Source organism: Martes martes (assembly GCF_963455335.1).
Source record: "Martes martes genome assembly, chromosome: Y".
In the NCBI taxonomy this organism is placed as follows: Eukaryota; Metazoa; Chordata; class Mammalia; order Carnivora; family Mustelidae; genus Martes; species Martes martes.
Window position 1 is genome coordinate 17926987 of NC_137907.1, and position 8823 is coordinate 17935809.

Below are 8823 nucleotides of genomic sequence, written 5' to 3' on the forward strand. Positions count from 1 at the left end.
CTCGCCGGCGGCCCCTCGGCTCCCACTGCACGGGCCCCTCGGCACCTCGATCCCACTCCGGGACCCCGGGCTTTGGGGACCCAAGGTCTCTCGGGGAAGCTGGGTCCCGTCCCCCATTCCGAGGGCATCCTGCGCCTCGGCGACCCCAGTCCTCTACCTCACCCGCGGGGGGCTCTTCGTTCTCCCGGGGAGCTAGAGCCTCCGGTCCTCCACCTCTTGTCCTCTCCCTTTCTCCTTCCTTTGCTACGGGACTTTTGTCCTAGAAATGGAGTGGGGCCGTGCAAGTGGACCGGCCTGGAGCGGAGGGACACCTTCCCCGCATCCCCCTCCCCTGGGGTGAACCCCCCGTGCGACTTCCTCCAGCCTGGATCTCCCAAACTGGGGGGAAGGGGTGATTCGCTGAAATCCCCCGGAGACCCTGATCCCAGAACATTCTACTGTCCCTTTTGGGAGGGTCGAATCTCCGTTTCCAAAAGCCCCTACTCCAGCACCTGGGAATGACCCAGTCTTCCCTAAACCGCATACACAGGGAAACCCGGGGACCCCGTGGGAAAATGTCGCTCCAGGGTACTCCACATTCACTTGCCCTGGGTGCCTGCACCTTCAACCAGCCAGTCCTGAAGGCCACCCCCGGCTTCTCCAGAGTCCCTGTGACGTGTGCATTGCAGTCCCTTTGTTCCGTTCGCCCTGGCCCTGCAGCGCCGCCCTGGGGATCCGGGCTGTCTCCCTCTTGGCCTGGCCCTGTGAGGCCACACTACTATCCTGCCTCTTCCTCGGTAGCCCTCAGCCCCTGTGTCTCGGCAAGAGAGACTTGGGCGGGAGGCCTGGCCACCTCGAGTGTGAGCTGAGGACAGAGGGTCCTGGGGAGCACCCACTCTCCGCTGCCTGTGCCCAGGATCTGCCAGCACTCCTGCAAAAGGCTTTAATTTCTTCTTTGAAATAGGTGTGGTAGGGGCTATCTGGGCAAGGAATGTCCCTGCAAAATAAAATCCGAATGTGTCCCCTTCCCCTTCCCAGAGAGATGGGGGACCTTCTCTCTCCAAGCGGGATATTAAGACAGTGGGGCACAGATGGAGTTGCGGTCGCAAGAGGGCGTTGGTGGTGCCAGAAGCCGCCTGCCCCCTTCTCAGGCCTTCATCAGCCATGTGGGCTTTACTGCATTGGGTCGGATGGATGAGGTGGAAGGGGAAAGGACAGGCTTCTTCAGGTCCCACATTAGAGACTCTCCCCAGTGTCCCCGCAGGTTATTGAGCTCCGTGGCTGTGGAGAAACTCCTGTGTCTTGCCCTTTCCAATGGTTCTCCCCGCCCAAGGTTCCCCCCAAAGCTTCACCCCAATGGTTCACCAGGTTTGGAGAGGGAAATGAAAGCAAACGGGGTGGCTTGCTGGGGTTGGGGAACAAGCAGAAATATCCGCAGAGGTCGTCCTTAGAGACTCACAGCATTCCCTGGACTGCACACCCATTGGGAGTGGGACTCCCTAGATAGTGCTCCAACTCCTTGTTATCCTTATCGAGGAGAAAAAGAAACCACGGTTTGGAGACAGTAAGGGGGACCCATTCAGAGTCATTTCGCTTGTACGTGACAGAGTCAATATTTCAACCCAGACAGCCTGACTCTGCAGGGCTTGCTTATGTCCCCTGGTCCTGGCAGAGAGGCAGTGCAGGCAGGGAGAGAAAGTAGGCCCCTCCTCTAACCATAGGGGGTGCCTCGTGACTTGAGTATGTGCCTCCCTGCAGCTCCGAACATGTCACAGAGGACTCATCCTTTCCTCTCTCCTCCGTGCCACCCTCCATCCCCACCACGACCTTCCCCCACCCCTCCAGGAAGAAAACTGCCTACAAGAGCGTGTGCCTGTCCCTGGCCCTCCTCGTGGCCGTTAACAGTATTCCAGCGCAGTCTGACCCTCCACCGGAAGAGCGCCCGCGGCCCACCCGGGAGCCACAGAAGGCCCAGAACCTCAGCAGACACCTGGTGAACCCCAAAGGCTTCTGGAAGCCTTTGATGTGTCTGCCAAGGATGTGTCTGCCCCCACCCGCATGGCCCCGTGAGGGCCCCAGACTTGGGATGTGAGCACCACTAACTGCTCAGCCAACGTCAACCTGACCCACCAGCCCTGATTCCAGGGCCTGGAGCCCCATTTCCGGCAGTTTCTGACCTACTGGCACTGCCGCTACTTCCCCATGCTTGCTGAACCACCCGGAGAAGTGCCGCGGCGCCGTCTACCTGCTGTTGGTGGTCAAGTCGGTCATCACGCAGCACGACCGCCACGAGGCCATCGCCAGACCTGGGGCCGGGAGCAGGAGCCGGGGAGCCGCGGCGCTGTGCGCACCCTCTTCCTGCTGGGCACCGCCTCCAAGCAGGAGGAGCGCGCCCACTACCAGCAGCTGTTGGCATACGAGGACGGGCTGTACGGCGACATCCTGCAGTGGGACTTCCTGGACGGCTTCCTCAACCTGACCCTCAAGGAGTTCCACTTCCTCAAGTGGTTTGACACCTACTGCCCCATGTCCAGTTCATCTTCAAGGGCGACGACGACGTCTTCGTCAACCCCACCAACATGCTGGAGTTCCTGGCCGACCCGCAGCCGCAGGAGGGCCTGTTCGTGGGCGACGTCGTGCAGCACGCCCGGCCCATCCGCAAGAAGGACAAGTACTACGTCCCGGGGGTCCTGTACAGCAAGGCCAGCTACCCGCCATACGCGGGCGGCGGCGGCTTCCCGCCTGGCCCGGCGCCTGCACCGCACCTGTGACACGATGGAGCTGTACCCCATCGACGACGTCTTCCTCGGCATGTGTCTTGAGGTGCCGAGCGTGCACCACGGCCCATGAGGGCTTCAGGACGTTCGGCATCTCCCGGAACCGCAACAGCCTCATGAACAAGGAGCCCTGCTTCTTCCGCTCCGTGCTCGAGGTGCACAAGCTGCTGCCAGCCGAGCTGCTGGCCATGTGGGGGCTGGTGCACTGCAACCCAACCTGCGCGGTAAGCTGCAGGTGCTCTGACAGCTGCCAGACCCCCCCGCGTTCTTGAGCATCCCCCTCCCCACCCCACCCCCAATCCCCCGGCGGCCTGGGGCTGGAGCTGCAATGCCCGGGACAGAGATCGTGGTTCCCTGCCCCTCAACCCCGCATGAAGGTGGGGGTGGGTGAGCGTGGGGCTTTGTGGCCCCCTGGGCATGATGGGGCGCAGTGAGCCAGAAGGGGACCTCGGTGGTGGACCCAGAAAGTAGTCCTTCCCCGCCTGCGCAAGGTCATCTTGGGAGCAAGGCCGCTGGCTTCCGGTCCCCTCCTAACTTGGGTTCCCTGCTGAGCTCCCTGTGACCTGGAGGGAGGCCCTAGTGGCCTCTGAAGGAACCCCCGTGCTCAGGTACCCGGGTTAGGCCTGGCCCTGGATGGGAGAGGGGCGGTCCTCTCGTCTTCACAGAGGAGATTCTCCACCTCCCATGAAATGCCTCAGTCTCCCCCACGGGCCCAGGCAGCCCTTTCAGGAGAAGCTCAACACTATGCAGGCTCACAGGCCCCTCCTCTGCCGCCCATGCCCCTGGGCCTCCAGGAGACGGAAGCTCGCAAGGCCCTGGGCAGCCCTCTCCCCCGCCACCAGACCAGCCTGGAGTTGCTGCTCCTCTCTCGAAGGTGGCTTCGCTCGCAGCTGTGTCCTGTGACGCTCCATCCACCCCGTCTGGAAGCGGGGCTGACCGCCCTGACTACCTCAGCAATGCTCAGAACCTCCAGATGGGCTGCACCACACCCACCCCAGAGCCAGAGAGCAGTGCTCCAACCTCTGCAGTCTTGGTGCTACCCAACCCGCTGAGGACGCGCATGCGGTGCCCCCAAGGCCTGGTTCCCTAGCCGGAAACCAGCTGGTTTGCCCCTGGAGATGGACATTCCTCTATTACTGTGAAGTCTTATTTACCACGAATTTGGAGGGAGAGAGTGCCAGGCCTTGGGAGATGATGGTGTTCCTCCTCTCCCTTCCCGAATTCCAGTAAGATACCATCTTCTGCGGCCAGTCACTCCCCACCCATACCTGTCCAGACAAACGTGGGCCTCTGTGAAGGGATGGAGTGAACCCTCGGGCATCCTTGGGCCTGGGGGCAGAAGGACGCCCCCTCACATCAGTGGCGAGGCACCTGGGAAAAGATTGAGGGATCAACTCTATTTTCTCAATAAAAGGGGGCTGGTTTTAAACAGAGAAAAGAAAGGAAAGAAAGAAAGAAGGAAGGAAGGAGGGAAGGAGGGAACGAAGGGAGGGAGGGAAAGAAAGGGAGAGAGAGAGAGAGAAAGAAAGAAAAGTAGAAAGGGAGAGAGAGAGAGCACCAGAGAGAGAGAAGGAGAGAAAGAAAGAAACAAAAAGAGAGAAAAGAAAGAAAGAAAGGGAGAGAGGAAGGAAGGAAAAGGAAGGAAGGGAGGAAGAAAGAAAAGGAGAAAGGAAAGAGAGAGACAGAGACAGAAAGAGAGAAAGAAAGAAAAAAGAAAAGAAAGAGAAAAGAAAGAAAGGGAGAGAGGAAGGAAGGAAGGAAAAGAAAGAAAGAGGGAGGAAGGGAAGGGAAGGGAGGGAGGAAGGGAAGAAAGAAAGAAGAAGAAATAAAGAAGAGGAAGGAAGGAGGGAAGGAAGAAAGGAGAAGAAAATTTTAACAGACTTGTAAACAGCAAAGAAATTGAGTCACAAATCAATCTACCAAAATCCTAGAGGAGAACATGGGCAGTAACCTCTTCAAAGTAAGCTACAGCAACTTCTTTCAAGACATGTCTCCAAAGGCAAAGGAAACAAAAGTGAAAATGAACTTTGGGGACTTCATCAAGATCAAAAGCTTCTGCAGAAAAGGAAACAGTCAACAAAACAAAGAGGCAACCAATGGAATGGGAGAAGATATTCGCAAATGACACTACAAAGTGCTGATATCCAAAATCTATAAAGAACTCCTCAAACTCAACACACACACACAAAAGATAATCACATCAAAACTCACAATAAATAAAAGCCCAGGGGCAGAGGGCTTCACAGGTGAATTTTACTAAACACTTAAAGAGGAGTTAGTACTTATTCTTCTCAAAATATTCCAAAAAATAAAATAGAAAGCAAAACTTCCAAATTCATTCTATGAGGCCATTAGTAGGCTGATATCCAAACCAGATAGACACCACTAAAAAAGCAAAGTACCGGCCAACATCCCTGATGAAGATGGACACAAAAATTCTCAACAAAATACTATCAAATGAAATCCATTAAATTATATAATACATTAAAAAAATTCATGACCACTTGGGATTTATTCCTGGGTTGCAAGAGTGGTTCAATATTCCCAAACCAATCAATGTTGATACTTCACATCAGTCAGAAAGGATAGAACTGTGTGATCATTTTAGTAGACACAGAGAGATCATTTGACAAAGAATATCTATGCAGGTTTTTTAATAAAACCTAAAAATTTAGAGTAACATACCACAAGAAGCAGTGATCTAAAACCTTCCGAAAAACTAGAGCCCAGGACCTCACAGATTCCCTGAGGAATTCTACCAAACTTTCAAAGAAGAAATAACACCAATTCTTCTGAAGCTGTTTCAAAAAATTAAAGAGTAGAAAAACTTCCAGACTCTTTGTATGAAGCCGCATTACTCTGATCCCCAAACCAGGCAAAGACCACACCAGAAAGAGAATTTCAGACCAATATCACTGATGAATATGGGTGCTAAGGTTCTCAACAGAATCCTAGCTAATAGGATCCAACAGCACATTAAAAAGATTATCCACCATGACCAGATGGGATTCATCCTTGGGTTGCAAGGATGGTTCAACATTCACAAATCAATGTGATAGAACAAGTCAATAAGAGGATAGAGAAGAACCACATGGTCCTCTCAATTGATGCAGAAAAAGCATTGGACAAAATCCAGCATCCGTTCCTGATTAAAATGCTTCAAAGTATAGGGATAGAGGGAACATTCCTCAACTTCATAAAATCTATCTATGAAAAACCCATAGCAAATATCATCCTCAATGGGAAAAAGCCTGCAGCCTTCCCGTTGAGATCAGGAACATGACAAGGATTCCCACTCTTGTGGGACAAGGATCACCACTCTTGTTCAACAGAGTATTAGAAGTCCTAGCAACAGCAATCAGAAAACAAAGAGAAATAAAAGGTATTCAGATTGGCAATGAAGAAATCAAACTCTCACTCTTCGCAGATGACATGGTACTTTATATGGACCCATATAAAAACCTGAAAGACTCCACCCCCAAACTACTAGAACTCATATAGCAATTCAGTAATGTGGCAGGATAGAAAGCCAATGTACAGAAATTAGTTGCTTTCCTAAAAACTAACAATGAAAATACAGGAAGGGAAATTAGGGAATCAATTCCATTTACTATAGCACCAAGAACCATAAGATAACTGGGAATAAACCTAACCAAAGAGGTAAAGGATCTGCACTCGAGGAACTACAGAACACTCATGAAAGAAATTGAAGAAGACACAAAAACAGGAATCACCATTCCGTGCCCATGGATTGGAAGAATAAACATTGTTTAAATGTCTATACTGCCAAGGGCAATCTATTCTTTCTATGCCATCCCGGTCAAACTTCCACCAGCATTTTTCAAAGAGCTGGAGCAAACAATCACAAAATTTGTGTGAAATCAGAAGAGACCCAGAATTGCTAAGGAAATGTTGGATGTGGAGAAAGGGGAACCCTCTTATACTGTTGGTGGAAATGCAAACTGGTGCAACCACTTTGGAGAACAGTGTGGAGATTCCTCAGGAAATTAAAAATAGAGCTTCCCTATGACCCTGCAATTGCACTGATGGGTATTTCCCCCAAAGATACAGATGTAGTGAAAAGAAGGGCCATCTGTACCCCAATGTTTATAGCAGCAATGGCCACGGTCGCCAAACTGTGGAAAGAACCAAGATGTCCTTCATCAGATGAATGGATAAGGAAGATGTGGTCCATATACACGATGGAGTATTATGCCTCCATCAGAAAGGACGAATACCCAACTTTTGTAGCAACATGGACAGGACTGGAAGAGATGATGCTGAGTGAAATAAGTCAAACAGAGAGAGTCAAGTATCATATGGTTTCCCTTATTTGTGGAGCATAACAAATAATATAGAGGACAAGAGTAGATGGAGAGGAGAAGGGAGTTGAGGGATTTGGAAGGGGAGGTGAACCATGAGAGACTACGGACTCTGAAAAACAACCTGAGGGTTTTGAAGGGGCGGGAGGTGGGAGGTTGGGGGAACCAGGTGGTGGGCATTAGGGAGGGCACAGATTGCATGGAGCACTGGGTGTGGTGAAAAAACAATGAATACTGTTATGCTGAAAATGAATAAAAAATTTATTAAAAAAAAAAACAAACACAAAAACTGGGGCTATCATGTTGTCTGATTTCAAGTTTCACTACAAAGCGGTGATCACCAAGACAGCATGGTACTGGCATAAAAACAGACACGTGGACCAGTGGAACAGAGTAGAGAGCCCAGATATGGACCCTCAACTCTATGGACAAATAATCTTCAACAAAGCAGGAAAAAATAGCCAGTGAAAAAAGATAGTCACTGCAACAAATGGTGCTGGGAAAATTGGACAGGTATACGTAGAGGAATGAAACTTGACCATTCTCTTACACCATAAACAAAGATAAACTTGAAATGGATAAAAGACCTCACCATGAGGCAGGAACCCATCAGAATTGTAGAGGAGAATATAGGCAGTAACCTCTTCAATATCAGCCACAGCAACTTCTTTCAAGATGTCTCCAAAGGCAAAGGAAACAAAAGCAAAAATGAACTTTTGGGACTTCACCAAGATCAAAAGCTTCTGCACAGCAAAGGAAACAGTCAACAAAACAAAGAGGTAACCCATGGAATGAGAGAAGATATTAGCAAATGACAGTACAGACAAAAGGTTGATATCCAGGATCTATAAAGAACTCCTCAAACTCAACACACACAAAACAGGTAATTCTGCCAAAAATGGGCAGAAGACGTGAACAGACACTTCTCCAATGGAGACATACAAATGGCTAACAGACACATGAAAAAATGTTCATCATCACTAGCCGTCAGGGAGATTCAAATCAAAACCACATTGAGATACCACCTTACACCAGTTAGAATGGCCAAAATTAACAAGACAGGAAACAACGTGTGTTGGAGAGGATGTGGAGAAAGGGGAACCCTCTTACACTGATAGTGGGAATGCAAGTTGGTACAGCCACTTTAGGGAAATGTGAAGATTCCTTAAGAAATTAAAAACAGAGCTTCCCTATGACCCTGCAATTGCACTACTGGGTATTTACTCCAAAAGATACAGATGGAGTGAAAAGAAGGGCCATCTGTACCCCAATGTTTATAGCAGCCATGGCCACGGTTGCCAAACTGTGGAAAGAACCAAGATGGCCTTCAACAGATGAATAGATAAGGAAGATGTGTTCCATATACACGATGGAGTATTATGCCTCCATCAGAAAGGATGAATACCCAACTTTTGTAGCAACATGGATGGGACTGGAAGAGATTATTCTGAGTGAAATAAGTGAAGCCGAGAGAGGCAATTATCATTTGGTTTCACTTATATGTGGAGCATAAGAAATAACACAGAGGACATAGGGAGATGGAGAGGAGAAGGAAGTTTATGGAAATTGGAGTGGGAGACGAACCACGAGAGGCTGTGGACTCTGAAAATCTGAGAGTTTTGAAGGGTTTGGGGGATGGGAGGTGGGGTGAGCCTAATGGTGGATATTATGGAGGGCACATATTGCATGGAATACTGGGTGTGGTACATAAATTCTGGTACACCTAAAAGAAATTAAAATAAATA

The 8823-nt window shown here is 50.3% G+C and overlaps 1 pseudogene across 1 annotated transcript; it reads left to right on the forward strand.

Moving 5' to 3' along the window:
* Positions 1-1070: 1070 nt before the first annotated feature.
* On the forward strand, positions 1071-3000 carry LOC308337786 (UDP-GlcNAc:betaGal beta-1,3-N-acetylglucosaminyltransferase 7-like; annotated as a pseudogene). The gene is made up of 2 exons: positions 1071-1312; positions 1738-3000. The product of its transcript is annotated as a UDP-GlcNAc:betaGal beta-1,3-N-acetylglucosaminyltransferase 7-like (transcript).
* The last annotated feature ends 5823 nt before the right edge of the window (positions 3001-8823 follow it).